General features: G+C 49.3%; 1 protein-coding gene and 1 long non-coding RNA gene across 3 annotated transcripts in view; one reads left to right on the top strand and one right to left on the bottom strand.

The window, feature by feature from the left end:
* Positions 1 to 6046, bottom strand: part of LOC114672437 (uncharacterized) — a 45528-nt gene extending 39482 nt beyond the window's left edge. The window contains exons 1-2 of the long non-coding RNA XR_013404381.1: positions 5926 to 6046; positions 1871 to 1948 (exon numbers count right to left, since the gene is read on the bottom strand). This is a non-coding gene — a long non-coding RNA (uncharacterized LOC114672437). The remainder of the gene's footprint in view (positions 1 to 1870; positions 1949 to 5925) is intronic.
* Positions 1 to 21700, top strand: part of KIRREL3 (kirre like nephrin family adhesion molecule 3) — a 572492-nt gene that overhangs the window by 384908 nt on the left and 165884 nt on the right. The window lies entirely within an intron of this gene.

Below are 21700 nucleotides of genomic sequence, written 5' to 3'. Positions count from 1 at the left end.
AAGCAGGTGCTAAGACAGAAGTATGCACAGGGAATATGGAGCACAGCTCTACTTTACAATTCTTCCTCATAATGCACCAAAATGTCTTTCCCTGACTCTCTGCCCACTGACCTGAGTTCAGCCCCCCAGAGCATCTCAAATCACTCCAATCCCTCTTCCACATGACAGGCTTTCAGCCTCTTGAAGACCGCAAATCATGCCTCTCCCCAAGTCCCCTCTTTTCTAGGCTAAATAGTCCCAGTTCCACTCTAAAAATAATAAGCCTACCTTATCTCTCTACATGCCTTTCTCCAAGGAACAAAGCTATATTACCGGCCCCAGCTCATCCATCTTCTCAGCACCAAGAGCCCACAAAGAAAGGAAGATTTACCTGCCCCAACCCAGACCTGATACTGAGAGAAATTCAATTCCATTCAGGATCTCCCCAGAGTCTCCCAGCAGAGACACCTCAAACCCCAGCACAGAATCACAATCCTGTGATTGTGGCCCACTTGTCTGCAAATACATCTCACCAACCTTGGCTGGACTGACATCACTGCCCAGCTCATAACGTTGAGGAATCAGAAATCTGGAGGAACATCTGAGATCACCTGCACTGGGGGTCCTCATCTCTGGCTTGATGATAGAACCACCTGGGGGGTGTTTAGTAGAGACACCAATGCCCAGGTCCATGCACCCTCACGAGAAAGTCTGATTTAATTGATCTAAGGGCCTGAGTATCACTATAGTTTTCAAAGTTCTCCAGGGCATTCTAATATGCAGCTAAGATTAAAACCCATGCATCTTAGTTCAACATTTCCTTTTGCACTTGAGAAAACAGCCCAAAGAGTGGAAGTGAATTGTCCAAGGTCACAAAACTACTTAGAGGGAAAAATAGGATTAGAACTCCTGGCTTCTGACTTCCAATCTAGTATCTCTTTTACTAGGCTACCTGGAAATGAACATTCTGACTTAGGAACTGGAATCTAAGGGGTGTGCCATTGATGCCATAGAGAAATCGATAACAGATCAAACTCTTCCAACCCTTAAAGTCCACATGTTAATCCCCCTTCTCTTTTATAAATCTTCCCTACTCCCCATTTACATCTGTACCCTGTCTTACCATGTGATGTCAAAATGCCATCCACAAAGGGAGAACTCTATTCAGTTTTCAGCCAAAAGAATTACACAGAAAAGAACCTCATCGTCAATCAAGAGCCAAAAGCAATTCTTAAAACCAAATTAAAGTCCTGTGCATTCAGCAAGGCCTGTTTAGAAATCAGACCTTCAGGTTCACTCCCCTGCTAGATAAAGGCTATGGGGGAAAAAAAAAGCAACAGTATTAACATTCCAGAAATGCAATCTGAAATAAATAAGTGATATTTTCTGGCCAAGGTAATGCAAGGGTTTTCGTTCCCTATGTGTGGAGCTACTTTACATTTTAATAAATGCACATCGAGAAAATAATATTATTGCTCTGATATTGGGAGATTTGTGAACATAAAATATTAGAACTTGTCAGGAAGGCATTTATTTTCTTTTTCCTTCTTTCTCTACTGCAATATTCTTTCACCTAATAGAAGATGATTACAAAAATAATTACATCAAACAGTGGCCAGCACACACAAAATAAACGGGAAAAAATGAAGGTTATCAGGCATTGGATAACACACGTGAGCAGGAGAAAGCGCGTGTCCAAGCAGGGGGAGGTAATTGCACATCAATCAAATGATTGCAGAGTGGGTGGAAAAAATTAAGGCAACTAAATGGCTGCTGAATGTTCTGATCCCAGATGCAAATCAGAACATGGATCAGAACTCATTAGCCAAATTATCCATCTCCAATATCCATGTGAAAAAGCCAAGTTCTGTGTTGGAGAAAATCATCTTACCTTAAAACACTGCCGTGTGCGAGCCTGTAATCACGAAACATTGGGATCCATAGCCAGTTTCTGATGGTTCTGGGACCCCTGAAATGATATGTATTCACACATATGCATTTATCTGGAGATTCCATGGTTTTTAATATGTTTCTAAAGGAGTTCTTTATCAAATAAAAATTAAAAGGTAAGGGGGTGGACACTAAATTGGCCCACCCCTTTCATTTAAAAAAAAAATCAAATAAAAACTCCTCAGAAAGCAGTTTGGTAGTTCTGCAAAAATTAAACATAGAATTACCATATGACCCAATGATTCCACTTCTAAGTATCTACCCAAGAGTACTGAAAAAATATGTTCACACAAAAAATTTACACAGATGTTCACAGCAGCATTACTCACAATAGCTGAAAAGTGGAAACAGCCCAAATGTCTAGCAGATGATGAATGAACAAAATGTGCTTATAGCCACGCCATGGAACATTATTCACCCCTACAAAGGAATAAACTACTGATGCATACGGAAACTGGGATGGAACCTTGAAAGCATTTTAAGTGAAAGGAGACGGATACAAAAGGCCACATGTTGTACGATTCCATTTATTTGGAGTGTCCAGTATAGGCGAATCCATAGAGGCAGAAAGTGGGTTAATGGTTACCGACAGGGGGACAGAAATGGCAAGTGATGGGTATGGGGTTTATTTTGGGGTGATGAAAACGTTCCAAAATGAGGTCATGGCCATGGTTGCAAAATGTTGTAAATATACTTCAAAACTACTGAACTGTCTATTTTAAAGGGGAAAACTTCATGTTATATGAATAATACCTCTTTTTTAACGAACGTACTTTAAAAAGACTATCCCCTAAAACTTCCAAGTTCATGAGACAGTTAGTAGCAGAGCCAGATGATAGGATTGCATAGTGAACGCAAGTATGAGATCAAGAAAATTAATCTAAATTGACACCACAATTATTTATTCAAATACTGAGGGAGCATTTTTTCTATGCCAGGGGTGTCCATATAATAGTCAACTACTGAAGGAGCATTTATTATATGCCAGGGGTGTTCATATAATACTGTAGTGAACAAATAGGAACACTTCTTGCCCTCTTAGGGCTGATATTCCAGCATGAAGAAGACAAGTTTCCAAATACACACCCAACTGTGTGAGTCCATCAGTGACGTGAGTTGTGAAGGAGACGTACAGGCAACGTGAGAGTGCGCAGGGGCTGACTGGGCTGGGAGGCTTGCTTGAGGAGGTGAGCTCCAAGGGGCCACAAGCATGCATGTTGAAGGAACTGAAGACCCATGTGGACAAAGGCACCAGAGAAGGACAGAGGGCATCGGCAGGTCATAGAGCGGCAGTAGCACCTACGGTTGGTTAAGAATCCAGTGTTCCAGCCTGATGCGTTCAGCCGAGGTGTGATCTGTTCCTGAAGCATCAGCCTGGTGGGGTTGTGGATCGCAGAGGCAGCATCCACATGCCAACAGCCTCTGGGAGGCTCCCGTGCTCTTGGCTGCCAGAAAAAGGCTCTGCGATCAGTGAACCCAACATGCGTGCAGCCCAGAGATCAACCAACTGTGGGGAGGGCACGGGAATGCAAACATGGACAAATGACACGACAGCCGCCTTTGGACTCTGCAGGCCATTCCCCTCACAACACCTCAGGATAAAGGGAAGAGTAGGAAACTAAGCAAGTGGAAAACAAAGGAGATGAAGTGGGAAACGTGAAACATGAAAATGTTGTCCTCAAAGTCCAGTATGAAGGAGGAATATAGCTTCCACGTATGTGTGTGCATACCAAGGACGGCAAGGAGAAGACAGACTGATGGATCAATCAGAAAGACCACCCTCGAAGAGTGAAAGCAGCCTAGTTCTACAAAATCCATGATCCCTCAAAAGGAGTTAGACACTGAAAATGTCAATAGAATTGAGAAGGAAACGAATGGGAGAGGGTATGGTGGTAGGAACAACCGTAATAGCTAATATTCACCGGGCACTGTCAGCCAAGAACGTTACATGCATTCTCTCATTTTATTTCCCCACGACCCTTCCCTATGACTATTCCCACCTCCCAGATTAGGTCTTTGTGGCTTCAGTTGAAAAACTTTCCCAAGGTCACACAGCTCAGGAGTGGAGCCAGATTTTAACATGGGCGGTCTGCCTCTTGCACCTGTACTCTTAGTCACTAACGCAAACGGTCTCTTTCTTCAAGAATCTTCATCACAGGCTGTTCAGAGGCTTTCAGATGTGTCTAGCTTCCTCCTGAAGCTTGGAGATATATGTTGAAAAGTTCCAGCTTCCAAACCCCCACCCAAGTCAAACTGCTAAGGTCAAGAACATCTTGGTCTAAGTTCCACCTTAGCCTTCTGTGACAAATTATATTCTCAGTTCTCTGAGTGAGAAGCTTCTGCCCCGACCTGCATGATCTGGGGAGACCACTGAGGCAGCTTCAACTGTCTATGAAAGAAACTGCTCTAAGAGAGATGGAGAGCCCTCCAAGAGATCTCAGAGAAGGATGGATTTCTCCAGCAAGCCCCTGCTCTCCCTTGCCCTGTCTGTAGTCCTGGCACCTGCAGGGAAGAGAATACCTGCTTCAGACATGCATAGCTGGCTCCCTCTCCCCATTTGATTATAGCACCAGTGCTTGACATTTGTTGAGGACTCTATCCCCACAGACTCCAATGCAAACATTCTCTCTCATCATCCCACATTCCCATGAGGTCGCAGGCAGGGCCAGGTTAGTCTATCATCCTAAGTATGTCCCTTCTGTCCTTGAGCCTAACATGTTCATTTGTGAATATGAAGCATTGCTTGGGAAACTGTTAAAATCCTCTTACAGGTCAGACAAGGAGGCTCATGCCTGTAATCCCAGCACTTTGGAGGCCAAGGCAGACAGATCGTTTGAGGCCAGGAGTTCAAGACCAGCCTAGCAAACATGCCAAAACCCCTGTCTCTACTAAAAACACAAAAATTAGCCAGGTGTGGTGGTGCACGCCTGTAATCCTAGTTACTCAGGAGGCTGAGGCAGGAGAATCGCTTGAACCTGGGAGACGAAGGTTGCAGTGAGCCGAGATAATGCCGCTGCACTCCAGTCTGGATGAAAGGGCAAAACTCTGTCTCAAAAAAAATAGTTAACAGCACAGGTTTTGGAGTCAGGTCAGGCCTAACTTTGTGACTGAAACAATGTGTGACTTTGGCCTCATTTACTTAACCTCCCTGAGCCTCAGTTTCTTCATCTGTAAAGGGAAGACGATCATTGCACCTTCCAACAACATTGGGTTGTTCTGAGGATTCGTTGAAGCCATCTACATAAAATTCTCTGTGCCCACTGCATCATCAGGGTTCTATTTTTACTTTTTTTTTTTTTTTTTTTTTTTTTTTTTTTTTGAGATAGAGTCTCGCTCGTCGCCCAGGCTGGAGTGCTGTGGCACGATCTCGGCTCACTGCAAGCTCCGCCTCCCAGGTTCACGCCATTCTTCTGTCTCAGCCTCCCAAGTAACTGGGACTATAGGTGCCCGCCACCACGCCCGGCTAATTTTTTGTGTTTTTAGCAGAGACGGGGTTTCACTGTGTTAGCCAGGATGGTCTCGATCTCCTAACCTCGTGATCCGCCCACCTCGGCCTCCCAAAGTGCTGGGATTACAGGAGTGAGCCACCGCGCCCGGCCTCATCAGGGTTCTATTAAAGTTAGCTGCTATTGTTCATAATTAACAGAAAAAAAACTGACACAGTAAGAATGTGTTGGAGCTGCGAGTGGCTCTCAACTTTTGCTGCATATTAGAATATCTGGAGAGCTCTAAAACCTTGTAGTCACACGCCCATACCAATTAAGTTGGAATCTCTGGTTGTCAGGTTTTCAAACCTCTCAAATAATTCCAATATGCAGCCAAAGTTCGGACCCCCCAGAATGGGATGCGATCCAAGATCCCAGTTCCAGCTGGATTTTTTACGAGTGAGCATGCATCAGAGGTCCCCCCAGAAAGGAGCTGCGCTTAGTGCAAGGCTGTCTGGTCTCAGGCACATTCCCCTGCCCATCTCTCCCAGCAGGCCCCCCACACACTAACCTTTCACGAAGCCTCTCGGCCTCACATTCACTTCAGGTAGGCTGCAAAGGAGACCGTCCTCATACATGTCCCAAGGCAGGAATAACTCTGGTTGTTTAACCATGGTTGTCACACTCAGGAGAGACGAAAGGAAATCATAAATAATAGATGCTATATAAACAAGGTCCAATTAACCCAGACACCAGCCGGGCGGGGAAGACGTGCATCAGCCCTCTCTGCAAGAGGCTAAGGAGAGACATTAGGGAAGCTGCCTGGAGCTTCACAGGTGTGGCTACAGAGCCTCTCCTTCCCAACCCAACCTTCCCCCGACCCCTTTCCTGAGGTCCGGTCTCACAGCAGGGCACACGCACCCAACCTGGACTGGGCGGTGGTCAGCCCTTGCTGCAGTGCTCCTCCATTCAGCACAATTCCACGCAGAGTTGAGTGGGCAGTAACTTTAGCCCTGTCTCCACGTTAGAGTTTTCCATTCCCCTAGCATACTAATTGCATCACATTTCTTTTCTGCAACGAATACCCCTCTGGCCTGATTGTTTCTGCTACCTACCCTGTACTCTGACCCACAGGGAGTCGTTTGTTTATCAGGGCTAACGGCGAGCTGGGCTCCAGAGCCGCTTCTCCATCCCCTCCCCTCTTATCCTGGACACTGTTCTCACCAGGCATCCCCATCGCCCATCTCTACTCCAGAAGTGCACTCCCAGCAGTAGGCCCCAGGAAATGCAAGTCACATGTGCCAGTTACCAGTTTGCCAGCAGGCCCAATGCTCTGCCTCCAGACAGCCCCCTGCCTGCCTCCAGGAGGAGTCCTCAGCCCCTCTGGGACCACCATCTCTTAGCCAGGGAGGGCTGGGAAGAGGGCTCCTACTGCAGCCACAGGATTTTGTGGATGGATTAGTCCAGGGTGATTATTGAGCTCAGAAGAAAGCAACTCGTGATTAAGGGAGCCGTTTGGGGAGGGAAGAGGCGGGAAGAGGAGGGGAGTTTCTCAAAACACCTGCCTGGGAACGCACTGGAGGAATGCCAGACGCGCACCTCCCACAGACAGAGGAAGGGCACCAGGGGCTAAACGTGGTGGAAAAGCAAGGTTAGTGAATTTAATGATGTGATCTTAGGCAGCTTAATTCAGCTCGATAGCCTAGGGCTAGAGGAGGAGCCCCTGCGCAGGAAGTCAGAAGTTGGGCCTGCACTAATTAGATTTCACAAATGCTGCCGTTATTAAGCACGTTGTTCCAAATGCCTGCCAGGTGGATAGGAGTCTCCCCGTGGGGGCTTCTGAGACCGCCCCCTTCAGCTGCCTCCTGCCTTTCTCTCCCACCTGTCCAGGCCCAGCACCGCCCACCCCCACCTCCAGCTGCATTCCTGGAATTGGCACCCAGCTCAGACTCCACCTGGGCCCACCCTGTCCCGCCCTGTGGGGAGGTCCAAAGGGTGAGAGTGGAGCAGCAGCCACCAGCTCTGCCTCCTAGGTTGGTAAGAAACAGCATGGCAGGCACGTGAGATGGTGAGAAGGGCTCTGGAGAGAGCTGATGTGCTTGTTCCTTGGGACCCTGATGCAATGGAGCTGGGCAGTTGCCCTAGTGCCTGGGTGGGTCCCTTTTCCCCAGATTTGCAGCTGCAGAGCTGACCCAGTAGTGATTTTTGTCCTTGCAGTGGGTGGCAACCCTGTCTCGGCTGCAAGTGCTCAGCGACCCTCCCTATTCATCTGTGTACCCTGCAGGGCTAAGCAACTCGGCCCTTCAGCAAATCATTGAGGACTAAGTTTCTCCATCTGTAAAACGGCTCATTGCAGAAGGCCACACAGCAGCAGGGACCCAGATCAAGCTCTTGCAGTAGGGAAGCTTTGTTTTGTCCTCACTAGCAGCTGCCCTAAGTGTTACAACTCAAAGGGCAGAGGAAGCCACTTAATGCCTACATGATAATAACAGAGATCAATTAATAATGGCAACAATGGTCTTTGAACGTGGAGCACTGCTTCTCTCCAGCGGGAGCCCAGTTCCTGCTCCTGAGGGACCGCCCCACCTGCGGAGAGGCTGCTCCCTCCAGTGGAAGGAGGTGGTCATGGTCACCGAGAGCCAGCCCGGAGTCAGATGTGGATCTCTCCTTCCTGACCTCTCCTCCAGCCCTTCCCCTCCCAGCCAAGAGTTCTCATATTCACATTAGAAAGCAGCCCCAGCCCTAAAAAGCCCGTTCTGTCTGCCCAAAACCACACCAAATGTGTTATGGCGACTTCCTCGCCTTGCCCCTCTGGCCACAGCTTTTCTTTCCGTACAAGGAGGAGGTGGGTCAATCTCGGTTCAGCTACTCCATCATTTCCCTGGGTTTAGGGAGTGGAAGCCTCCAGGTATTTACCTGGCTTTGCCCCCCACCCCGCCCCATCCACTCTGATGACCTCCTGGGAGGCCCTAGCTACTCATAAGCCCCACGACAAGCCCTGTGGTTGCTTCTTGGCTGCCAGAGAGAGCCCCTTGGAAGAGAACAACTGCTTAATAAGGATAAACATGTGGCATGCAGTTTACAAACCCTGGAATACCAGGCCGCGTGGTAGGCAGGTTCCGAAGCTGCTTACTTCAGCTAGAAAGCACCGCCCGGCCACCCCCACCCCTCCACGTCATCTGAGCTTCCGTCCCTTCCCATCCAAGGTCCTCCCTTGACCCCCCAAATCCCTTCCCATCTTTAATCAGTCTAAGCTTTTAAAGAAAGAAAAAAAGAGTGCAGAAGAAGGCCAGCATGTAGATGTATGGTACTTAGGGACGTTTTAAGCCCCTGCAGAGTTCAAGGAGAATGTCCCCAGAATGTGAAACATGCTCCCTCCCTGGGGTCTCTCCCCTCGCTGCCAGCCATGAACCAAGTTATGCAGCTTGGAAACTCTGACTGGAGTCCTCCGGTTCCCTCCCTGGAAGGTCCAGGGTCTCTGCCTGGCATCACCCCTGGGGTGTGTAAGGTCATCAGGGATGTGGTCTGGTGGGGATATGTGCAAGGCAGTTCCCAGGGAGCCCAGATTTCCCTCCCCAATGGCCCTGTGAAATCAACAACTTAATAATTCTTAACAGTTACTGGGTCTGTGTCCAAAGGATGTGCATGTCTTAATTTGCTCAATCCTCACGACTCCATAAGATAGGTATTATTTCCCCATATTTTACAGACTTGGAAACTGAAACACAGAAAGATTAAGTAACTTGTCCAAAGTGACACAGCTAGTAAGTGATACAACCGAAATCCAAACCCACACTCATAAACACCATAGTAAACTGTGCCTTCATAAAAATAATGTTTTCACATTAATAATACTACCGACTCTGATTTGAGTGCTTTAGATGCTGGGTGCATGCTAAGAGCTTCCCATGGCTTATGTTGGAATTCTCGAAACAGGCTCTATGAAGCAAATATGATTATTAGCTCCATTTTACAGATGAGAAACGGAGGCTCAGGGAGATTGAATAACTGACTTAGTTACAGAGGTAATGAGTGGTCAACTGGGATTCCTTCCCAAGATGGGCTGCATCCCTCTTGGCCACACCATGGCTCACTTCTCCCTTCCAAAGGGGCCAGTCTGTGTGTCCTTTCCCTGAGCCAGAGAATGAACAGGAGGAACCTCCAAGCTTCCCTTCTGCCCTTTGTGCCTCTGATTGGATCCCAGAGGAAAGATGCAATGACAGGACTCCCTCTGCTTAACTCCCAAGAGGGACCATGTCCCCTGCCCTCCAGACCTCAGTCACTACCCATATGCCCCATGCTTTTCCCACCCCATTCCCACTCCCAGCATCCCTACTTAACTCAGGCGGGACGCACAGCTCCAGGCCCAGCATGACGGATATGTATGGCCGAGAATGGCGATGTATTTATTAAGCGAAACTGACAACTTCCATTAACCCAAGTAGACATTATTAAAACACGCTGGTTGTCTCTGGGAAATGAAGTGCCCAGCACAGGCTGTGAGCAGAGCTCCTACTTGCATGCGCCAAGCTGCTGAGTGCGAGCTGTGCCTCCCTCCTGGCATCCCGAGTCTCATCCATCATGTCCCACGAAGTAGGTCCCATCCTAAGCCCCCACACCACTCCCTCACAGCAGTCACCACAGGACTTCTCCCTCTGAGCCTCGAGTCCCAGACCCGAGTGGCCTGAGACCTGGAGACCACAGGTGCTCCATTGCTCCCACTCCCTGCACTTGAAGATGAAGCTGCCCACTGGGCCCTGATTGGCACATTATACCTGCCTGGGATCTTGGCAGTGACTAAGGAGGCACCAACTGTAGAGGTGACTTGATAAGATCCCAGGAGTCGGTTCTTAGATATCGTTATCCGTGGGGCCCCAACCTGCTGCAGATGGGAGAGCAGGGAATCCAGGAGAAAAGCCAAGAGGGTGGGAGGAACCAGGGAGAAAGGGCAGGGCCAAGAAAGGCCACCCCACGCCATGCTCAATGCATCGTTTGTGATTATGGGTCTTTGCTAAGGTGCAGGAAGCAGTAATAATAATCTCATCTGCCACTTTGCAATTTACAATGCACTTTTACATATGCTGTTTCATTTGCTCCTCCTAAGTCCTGCTGTGAGGAAGATAGCATCAGCCTGATTTCTCTTTTGTCCCCATGAGGAGAGGGGTTCAGGGGGTGGTGGGGGTGTTAAGTAATTCTGCTGTGAGGGTCTGTGAAGTTAGCAGGTTGCAGCTCTGGGGTGAGTCTAGCGTTGCTTCTCTGAGTCACCTCCTTTCGAAGACCTCCTCTTTTATTATGTTCCAAACGCGGACACCTAGCAAAGCTCAGACACGTTGTTTAGAAGTGGGCCTTTCTGCACAGCCTCAGACACCCTGCTGTGTGCACCATGGCTCCAGGCCATGTGCTGTGGACACCCACCCACCCCATGTGGCCCACAGGACACACCTATACGCCAACAGATCAGAACCCTCCAGCCATAGGAGCAGCAGAGGATTTAGAGTAGCCAAGAAGAGTAGCCAGTACTGACACTGACTGTGAACAGCCTGGTCCTCAGTTGCCCTGTCTGGACAGTGAATTTCTCTGTAGGGCTGTGGTGAAGACTAAATGAGATATGGTATATACATTATCTTGAACAAGCCTGGCACATGGTACATGTTCAACAAATGGCAGCTCTTACTGTACTTATTAAAGGATGCTAGACAAAAATGCAGTGCGGCCTGTATGTATAGAATACTTGGTTTCATCCTAGCTTAGGAACAGAATGCCTCAGACCTTCAGGGTGGTCTCCCTGCCCGTTCCTATGTGTACACTCACCCCTGTCAGCTCTGTGTCCTTGTTTTCGGTTCAGAAATACAGTGGTCATAATACTGGACACCAGAAGGAGACAGCACAAGGACAGAAGCTGTTGCTTATTCATCTTCAATTTCCACAGCCTAGCATCTGGCCTCATGTGAAGGATTATCAGTAAATATTACTGAATGGATAGAAGGGAGGGAGGAAGGAAAAGATAGGGAGGAAGGAAGGAAGGAAGTCAACTGAAAAGTGAATGGATAATGCAAATTATGGTTTTCTTTGGCTGATCAGCCATCTCAAAACAGATCCTGGTTCCTTTTAAAGATGGGACTGTGATGTTGATCTCTAGTCTCGAGGCCAGTGGGACGAGGGGGCCTATGTGGGGAGACACGAGTGAAAGCCTTGTACCAGGGAACATGGGTTCTCTTTCCACTCCCTGGCTTCTCCCACACGGCCCTTCCCGTCAGAAACCCGGGTCAATCCGGAGCTACCAGCGACCCAGGGCCAGGTGAGGCAGCAGCCCCAGCACACCTGCCCAGGATACGGCTGCTGTGCACCAGGCAGGGCCCAGAGAAACACGCAGCCATGTGCTGCCGGACAGCAGAAGCAGCAGTGCTGGGCACTGAGGCGTGGCTCCAGCACAGCTGCTCAGGGGGCCAAGACCCAAGCGTGTTCCTCCGGGTTCAGCATGTCTGCGGAGCCAGGGTCAGGAGGTGAGGACCAGACAGGGGCCAGCCACTGAGGTTTCCACGTGCTCCCTCTCTCCCCTTCTGTTGCCCCTCCCTGCTTAGTCAAGGCCCCCATATCCTCAGTGCTGTCTGCAGCTGCCCCAGTCCTACCCTGTCCTGCCCATGATGCCCTCATTCCTGAGACTCCCGGGCAGCTTCTCCCCTTCACCCATTGGGAATGAGGGCTCTCATCACAGGGGAGGGAGGTATTTCTCCCCAAACCAGTTGCTGTGAGATGATGCCAGGAGGGAGCCGAGGCTGGCAGGAGCCCCCCACTTGCCTGCCCATCGGTATTCAATGGGAATTTATTGTTTTAATCAAAGTACCAAGCTAAACAGGGAGTCCTGGGATTCTCACCCCGGCATGGGGCCCAGCAGCTCCAGGAATCTGTAGGGAGATCTCTAAATAACAGTCCACACAATGCACAGTGGATTCTTTTTTGGAGGGCGGCAGACCCCTCCCCTGCAGGGTGACGGTGGGTGAACTTGGAGGAGCATGTTCTAGGTTCCCTGGTCTGAGCTAGGAGAAAGAGTGTCTCCTATTGGCCTCCATGCCTCAGTCAGGCCTCCAATCATTACTTCTTGAGATTTCTGTATCCGTAACTGAGCTGGACAGGCCTACCTGCCCCTTGTCCTGCTGTGCTTTCCTGAGCTGACCTTACCACGGCCTTAAACTTTTCCAGAGCAGTTCATGAAAAGCTCCTCCCTTCTTACCTGTCCTCCCAGCCCCGCAAACTGCCCCCGACAGAACAGCAAGCTCAAACTCGGGGAAGAGGGATTTATCAAGACCGTGGTGCCAAGGTCTCAGTAAGGATCATAAATTGGAAGCCTGGCCCAGGTGACGCGGATCCACAGCTGGGGCAGGACTCCAACCACGGGGCCACGTGCCTGCCTTTCTGTGATGGGACTGTGACAGATGGCAGATATCAGAGGCGTTCAAGCCAAAGGGCCTGGAGGCAGGTCCCAGTTATGTCACTTCCTAGCTGTGTGACCTCAGGCAGAGCACTTGACCTCTCTGGGCCTCTCCCTCATCTGTCGGGGAGGATGACACCACAGGATGGTTGTGAGGATCAAGTGAGATAAAGTATGTAGACTCGCATAAACCACGAGGCACCGGACAAAGGCAGGTTGCTATTACTATGGCTTCTGGGGCCCAGGTGGAAAGGGCAGAGGACCAGAGGCCAGACTTCTGGGAGAAGAACTGGAAAGCTCAGTCCGGGTAGATAACCCCACACGCCGGGTTCCATAACCCTAAGGCCCAAAAAGCTCCAAGGGCTGTGGCCTCCCTGTGGGAGCCACCTCTGACAGTGAGCACACAATGAGCTCCCTTCTGAGCAGCCACAATAGGCATTCATCAAAAGGCAAATAGAAACGCCGCCAGGGCTGACCTCTTCGCCACCGCTCCTGGGGAAAGACTTTGTTTTGCGAGAAAGGATGGGGCTGCTCCTCCTCTCAGTAAACAAACTCAGCCATTCAATTAGTTCCTGCGAGGTGTTGATCACGCCACGGGAACAGGCCGCAGCCCCTGCCTCGCAGCGGTCTGCTTCTGTGACTCCGCCAGGCAAATCAAAGAGGCAGCCTCAGGTGACCTTGTTTCATCTCAAACACACACAGGACCCCTTGTCTCCTAAAACTCATGCTGTCCTGTATGCACGGTTCTCAGGCCAAGACCCCCACCTGTAGTCCAGTCCTTAAAAAGGGGAGATGGCACAAGGGAACGGAGTTCCTAGAAATGGGCACGGCAGGGGACGGAATTCAGGGGGATGAAACTCCAAATAGGTGTCCAGGAATGTAGGTGGGAAGGGAGAATGGCATCGCAGGATGCATGAGAAGAATGGCGAGGGGCGGCACGAGGGCAGAGGGGACCGGGACACTGCAAGGCCTCCTTTCTCTGGTTCTCTCAGGTGCCATAAGGAGAAAACCTGGCTGAGTGTTGAGGTAGAAGGCTTCTGTTTACAGCCATCTATCTCCCATAATTAGCCATTTAGGAAGAAAATAGCCTTCAAATTCAAAGGTAAATTGACTTACATTGGGATAATAACGTTTGATTGAGCACGGGAAGTTCATCTTTAGAGTATGAGAGCAAACAAATTGCTTTTCTTCCCCGGTGCTTGGAAAGAAACGAGATGAGATTGCAGGTGCTCCCGGAGCTGTGTTCCCATCGCCTCAGGGCATTAGCAGGCCCAGGGCTGAGCTGCAAAACCCAAGGTGCCCACGGCAGCCGCTCAGTCTCTCTGCCAGTTGTTTTCTGATCCTTGTTCTGGAGGGTTTTAAAATTATATTGCATCACATTGATGCAGCAATCAGTTATTATTGTCAACAAGAGCATGAAGAGACATAAATTCTCTCCCTTAGATAGAGGCTGGTTCATAAATACATTTCTTTATTGCTTCCTAGATTGGAAAGATTGCTGTGTGCTTTGGCTTCCTGGAACATCGTGGGGCTGGGGGAGGAGGGAGGACAAAGGGTTTTAAATTTCGCTTCTGACTAGGGTTGTGAAATAGTGGGTAATTTCCTGAAGAGGTCACTGGATGCTGACCTTCCTGGGGTAGGAGATCCGTGGAGGGGTGAGAGAGAGAAGGAAACATGCAAATAATTAAAATAGAATGCTCTGATATAGACAAAACTGATGGGTGACTGGGAGAGGGAACAGTAACCCTAACTGATGAAGTCAGGGTCCTTTTTCCCAGAGAAGGAAAGTTTAAGCCAAGTTTTGGAAGTGAATGATCAGAAGTGTATAAGGAGCTCTTCGTTGCATACTTTGGATTCTGGCAAAAATTCAAATTTTACTTATCTTCCTAGTAGAAACCAGGAATCATCTCATTGGAGCTCTATTTCAGCTACGTCTTTCTTCCATTTTTTCTGATCATGTGTGTTTGGAGTAAGAGTAAAGGGATTTGCACAGCCCATAGATTTGAGTGTTGGAGTGGGGTGGTTGGTGGAGTTGGGTGGTGCACATGCACCGCCCAAGTGGCTAGCTCGTGGGTACGAAAGGTTTAAGGACCTACAGTTTAAGTACAGAGGAACAAGGCAAGAAACACATTTCTTCTTAGCTAATAAGGACCTATATTAGTTATCTCTTGCTGTATTAAAATTAGCAGCTTAAGACAACAGATATTTATTATCTTTAAATATATGTGGGTCAAGAATCTGGGCACAGCTTAGATGGGCCCTCTGCTTCAAGGTCGCTCCCAAGGCTACAATCAAGGAGTAAGTCAGGGCTTTGCCATCTCAAGGCTTACCTGGGGCAGGGTTGGCTTCCAAGCTCACTCACTCCAATGCTTGTCAGCTGGATTCAGTTCCTTGCAGGCTGTTGGATTGAGAGCCTCAGTTGCCCACTGGATACTGGCTACAGGCCACACTCAGTTCTTGTCACGTGGGCCTCTCCAATGCAGCAGCTTTCTTCATCAAAGCAAGCATCTGAGAAGAAGAGACAGAGAGAAAAAGAGAGCCAACAGGACAGAACGCGCAAACCAGTCTTTTATAACCTGACTCCAGAGGTGATAGCCCATCACTCTCGCTGTGTTCTACTGGGTAGAAGCAAGTCACCAGGTGTAGCCCATACTCAAGGGAAGGGAGCACACAGGGGTCTGAAAACCAGGAGGCAGGAGTAATTGGCAAACTGCCCACCTTGGGATCTTGGCTGTCAAGTTAAGTCCCCTGATGCTAGACTAAGAAAATAGAAACCAGCTGGGGTCAAGCCAGGAACAGAGCCTTGGTCTTCTGGCTCTTTCTCCAGGGCCCTTCAATCACAGTGAAGGATACACATCAGAGGGTCATTACTGTACGGACCAGAGACAGGGGGGTTCCTGGAGAAGCCTGATTAGAGCTTCTATATGCAAGAGCTGTAAGCAGGTCCCCTTCAGAGGCTTTTGGGGATACCAGGTATCTTGGCTAGGCATGAGGCATGACAGACCCCTAGTGGCTTCCATTTGATGGAAAAGACAAATGGGCCCCTACTTTCTATGTGGGCCTCTATGTCTCTGACTCAGATCTAGCCACATACCAGAAGAGAAAGGGGGTGAAGCAGAGACCCGCACAGGGGAGCTAGAGGAATAAACAGCCCAGGAAGAGCTGGTCACCTTTTCATTTTAAGAGTTAAAAAGAACAGAGAAGAAGAAGAAAAGAGTCAGGCAATGGAATAGCAGGTGCAGCCGAAAGCGTGCCTGCCTCAGAGAGAGTCCATTAGGGGCCAAGACACCGAGCAGGGACAATGCGCCTGAGACAATGGAAGCAGCTGAAAAGCCCTGGAAATTGGGTGTGCAGACTCCCGCTTCTGGGATGTCTTAACAGATTAATAAGGCTTTTGAGGATTTCCAGAAACATTTATATGAGTCAGAGCCCTAAGAGGGGCCAATATGGGGCTCTTTGAAGCTTCCCTTTTAGCAGCTTGAAACAGCAGATGTCTCTGCACCCAGCAAGGAGGGGTGAGGCCTGGGCAAGCCAGGGAAAAGCTATTGTGTCTCTAGAAAATGGGAGCCCACAAGGGGACTTTATAACAGCCATTGAAGTCGGAAGGCAGGCACATTCCTTAGTTTGGGAACAATTATCTGGCCAAACAATGGGAGGGAGGCAGCCACTGCTCAGGCAGAAGACCACATGATCTTCAGACTGGGGTTGAGAACATTCTAAGAAGTCTAAGAGTGGGCCCTACAGGTCAGAAGTAACGCTTGCAAGGCAAAGCTTGAATTATTATTCCCACTGCACAGGTAAGGAAACCGAAGCTCAGAGAAATTAAGTGACTTGCCCAAAGTCCCTCAGGAGTGAATGACAGAGTGGGCAATCAATGTGTATCAGTTTGGCATTCAACTGGGTGTAGCAGAGATCCAAAGTAAGAGTGGCATAAGCAAATTAGGGATTTGCTTTTCTCTCACATAAAATGAAGCCTAGGGGTAGGCGGGCAGACCAGCCTTAGCACTGGCTTCCATTCTTAGGTCATACCTCATGATCATAAAATGGCTGCTGAAGCACCAGTCATCAGCCCCACATTTCAGGCCGGAAGAAGAAAGAAGAGGAAAGGACAAAAGAGGTGCACCTCCCAGGTGAATCAGCCATCTTTAAAGAAGGCTACCGGTGATTTCTGATTATTTCTCATTAATCACTTCTAGCTTCTTAAGGAAGGCTAGGAAATCCATATTTGGTTAACTTGGGTAACTTGCCACACCAACAATGAAAGTATTGTAATGGTAAATAAATAGGAGAATGTATATTAGGTAGGCAAATAGCACTCTTTGCCCCAAGACCCAAATTTCCTGAATCTAAATCCAAAATTCTTTCCACTTCCTATATGGTCTATCGAAACCATGAACAAAATGTGACACAGACTACTGAGCACTTCCAAACCCTCTAACCCTGGCAAAGTCTCTGAACGCTTCACCATTCAGAAAGTCCCGCTGCCCAGACATTGGCGTGAGCCAAGAACTCCAGGAAAATATTCTTGCACCTGCTCATTAGCTATTGGCTAGTCCAAATCTCTTCTCTAGGAGGTGTGTTCTACTCTGCTCAAATTACCTCAAGTCTCTACTTCTCTTAGGGGTATAAGCCAGGCACAGGTCTTTGTTCTCACTGTACAATCCTCATAGGATGCTATGGGTGACTTAAGTGGCTGCTGTGCTCTGCTTTAGACAGAACTGTATTTCCAGATGATACAGTATTGATCAAGGTAGTAGAAAAGTGAACACAGGAATGGGTGCAGAGGATGGTGACCAATTGCATACATTTTTGTTAATTCCCCAGCCATCAGGGGTAAGTTGCCACATTCTGCCCCATTGCTATCAACACTTATTCCATGTCAGGGACCACAGGGGCTCCATTTTTCACTGGCACAGCAAACAAGGGGCTCCACAATCCTCTGTCAGGGAAGGCACTCGAGAGAATCTTGGGACCACTTGCCCTTTGAGACCGAAATAGTTTGGAGCTCCATGTGGGAACTGTGAAGCTGACAGCAAAAGAATGTGACAGGGTTGTCCTTCCCACCAGCTTCCTCTTTCCCTGTTTCCAAATTTCTTCCTGTGACATTTCAAGTTACAAGGCTCCCATCTCAGAACTTTGACTTTGAATGTCTTTTCATATTGGCCTTAAAGAAGATGGTGTCGTCAGTGACCTTTTTAAAAGACCACGGGGACTTAATTAAAAACTAAACTTGGCCACTTAATTCAGATGGTCCTGTCGACTCCTCGGCACTGATGTGAACTCAGCCTTGTCAGCTTGCAGCGGGCTACTGGCACTGCCCTTTGGTGTCCCGACATTGCGGAGTTGCAGAGTGACAGGCAGGCTCTGGCCCAGGCTCCAGGACCGGTGAGGCTGCTCTTGGCGAGAGAACCCCCTGCCACGGAAAGCCAAGGACTCTGATTGGGCGGGTAGTTCTGGGTAACTCGTGCCGGGAATGGCCCTCCAAAGGGAGAGAATGGAGGCACAGGGATATTGGTGATGGCTAGTGTAGATCAAGGGAATTTCTCAGAGGTCTGTCTGGCTACCACACTCCGAAATTCTCCTAGGTCCCTGCTTTCCTCTGAGTGATTTTGTAAAGAGACTAGAGCCTGTATAAAGCCCCATCCTGCTTCCTCCTGCTGCTGTAAAGATTCTAGAAACTGGTAGATGGACCTGCAGACACTCATCCTCTAGGCCAGGAAACTGCAGCGCGGGCTCTGTCTCTCTTGCCCAGGACCAGAAGCCATCAAACTCGTCTGGAAGACCAGGCTGGATGGTTGATTCGGTTCTTATTACCTCATTAATAGTTGCATTAGTTCCCCCTTCCTGGAAGAAGAAAGCTGGGCTCAAGATGCGTAGGTGAACTGTGAAGAGCTCTGTGCTCCTAAGACAGAATGTAGAACTCCATGCAGAGACACCTCCTCCCCACTCCTGCATGCCTGCCAGAAGTCAGGGAGCAGAGTCACTTTCCGGAGAAAACCCATCTCTTCTTTACCCGGCCACATCAGATCACTGTCAACTCAATGCAGCTAAGAAACATGGCAAGAACAGATTTTGGCCCTGGGGCCGAGGTCATCACATTCCTACCTTCCCCTCTTCAGAAGGAAGAGAGTATAGTGAGAGGAGACCTAGAGTCTAGCACTTCCCTCACTAACTGGCTGTGTGACATTGGGCATGTTACTTTACCTCTCTGGGCCTTGCTGCCACCTCTAAAAATAGGGCTGATACCTTGTGGCTTATCTGCAGATGATGATCTTGTAGGTTTCCTTTCACTTACGTTTGACAATGTACTCAGCATCTACCATATGCCAGGTGCTGCATTAGATCGAAGGATGAGGCAGTGAACAGAGCATTCTTGTTGGTTGCTCCATGGGCATGAACACCGGATGTCAGAGCTCCTGGGACTTCATGGGCAGGTGACTCTCAAGACTGGTGAACAGCCTATGGAGAAGGCAGCTCAGTCACTAGCCAGGCCCATAGGGCTTTCCGCTGGGTTCACCAGAGTCTAGAACAGAGAGATTTATCCTGGGGGACTTTCCTGCCTTCCTAGGGGCCAAGGGCTCCCCACCTGCTTGGAGACCTCAACCACTTTCCTCTGCTCCTAAGCGATGAAACACAGCACCAGCCTATATTCTGACCCTTAATCATTGTTGATTACAATTCTTTATGACCATAGACACATACCAAAGAAAGCCTTGCAAAACCAGATGCTGTTTATGCCAGCAGAGCTAGAGAAGGTTCTGGAAAGGATGTCCTGGCTGGCTTCTGTCACTGCTGGTCACCTGGAGGCTTTTATGTCATCAGGGCTTGTCAGTTCTTGCTGTCCCCCATCACTCCTAAGGGGGTGGTGTGGCCTGGCTGTAGGTGCCTGGTGGCCACTGGATCTCCCTGGAAGAAAAAGAACTCATTCTAGTCCTATCTATGCCACTGACTAGCTGTGTGGCCTTAAGCAAAGGACACAGTCTCTGAGTCATAGCAGCTGAGTCCTCAGTAAGATGGGGCTCACAATGCATCCCTTACTGGTTGTTGTGAAATTAAATGGGATAACTCAGGTAAACACTTGGTAAACTAAAGAGGCTCAAATCAAGGCCAAGTTTAGGATGAGGAAGACCTTGATAAGGGAGAAATAGTCCAAGACCTGAGTCATCAGCTAAGACAGGAGCCACACAGAGCCCCCCAGTCCTGGGCGATAAACCTCCTGGGACAACTAGCCTGCTGGGCTCCACTTTGCCAAGGGCCCTGCCAGCTCCTACACTGCCCTCAGCTCCTACACTGCCCTCAGCTCCAGATCTCTGGAGCCAGGCTGGAGAGGAGGCTGACTGCAGCTCCTTTGTCTGCCCAAAGTGGACATCCACCCCCACCCCCTCCACAAGTGGGTTAAGAGCCTTGGAAAGAGAAGAGAAGGTCAGTGAAGTGGCTCTCGAGTGCTCTCAGCCGGGCTGACAGCCCACAGGCCTTGTCACCATCCCCACAGCTGCATGAAAACAGAGCCACGGCAGCTGGGGGAGCTCTGTGCCCATCTTTGGGGCACGCTTAGGATGGGGTGCTCCACGCCTCACAACCCAGAAGGCCCCTGAGGGTCAGAGGGCCCAGGGCAGCTGCAAGGTGACTTTCACCAGGAGACACTGTTCCCCCTCCCAGGGGCTGAAGGCCAACTAGGGCAAAGCGCACGTGGCGGAAACGCTAACAGAAAAGATCGAGCGGCTCCTAAACACAGGTTCTGTCGCTGAGGCTTCAGAATTTTATATGAGCTTTAGGACAACGACCCCTTCTATGTTCTATTCAGAGTCTCTGCCTTTCTATGAGGACCTGTAGCTGGACAGAGGAGAGTTGGCCAGGAGCGTGGGTTAGAGAATTTAAGAGCTGGCCTTAGAGATAGTTTCTGCTGCGGCCTCATTGCACTCTTAAAGGCACCACTCATGAGGCCTCTGAGGCCCAGCAAGGATAAATGATCGCCCAAACTCTCCAGCAGTTCCCCGTGCTGTGTGGAAAGAAAGAAGGGAAAACGAGGCTAAAGGAATTCTAAAGTTACACAGCTAAAAATGTGGAAGGAGCTGAGATTTGACAGTTTCCAGCGAGTCCAAACTTACACTCTTTCTCCTACTCCCTGTAACTTCTCCAAGAAGATTGGAGTCTAAAGGGGGCAGAGTTTCCTTGAGGAGCTTCTGGTCCAATGAGGGAGATGGAATTCATCCAGGTGGAAAGGACCAAAAAAAAAAAAAAAAAAATCACAGTACGCCATGAATCCTGTGGCTCCGATCCAGTCCCCAGCCCTACCCTGCACCTTACTCTTAGTTGTCACCAACTCCTCCATCCTTCCCTCCCTTCCTCTTCCGCCCGCCTTCTTCTCCAGGTAGATGAGTCCCACAGCTTACTTCAGATCTCAGGCAGGACCTGTGACCAGGAGGCAGGGGTCGAGGATGGGAGGATACACTGTGCCAATGGACAGAGGGAAGGGAGCCTGGGGATGTGATTTCTTTTCCCCAATAAAGCAGAAGGTGAAAGGCAGGAGTTTCGGCAAATGTCGTCCCTTTGTTCTGTCTTTACGATTTGTCAGTCTGGAAGCATTCATCTGCATCCACCACTGGACAGAGTCCAGACCTGGCCTTGCCCTCTGGGTGGGGAGGGACAGTTGTATTGCACCACTGGATCCCCTGAGTCTCGCAGTGATGGCAACGGTGCAATGGGCTAACCTGAGCAGCTTCCTGGAGAGGTGATCTGAGAACCATGACTCAGAACCTGGCTTCCCAGCTTCCTAGGGCTTAAAAATCCTCTTGAGAATCTACTAAAAGCTATGAATGTTCTCTCTCCCTAAGGCTAAGATGCACATTCACTCAGAATTAAGGAATTGCACAAGTTCTGCAAATCATTCCACTCTGTGCAGGCCCAGACCCCCATG

This window comes from Macaca mulatta, chromosome 14 (assembly GCF_049350105.2).
Source record: "Macaca mulatta isolate MMU2019108-1 chromosome 14, T2T-MMU8v2.0, whole genome shotgun sequence".
In the NCBI taxonomy this organism is placed as follows: domain Eukaryota; kingdom Metazoa; phylum Chordata; class Mammalia; order Primates; family Cercopithecidae; genus Macaca; species Macaca mulatta.
Note: the sequence above shows the minus strand (reverse complement) of the source record. Positions and strands in the feature narration are given on the sequence as shown.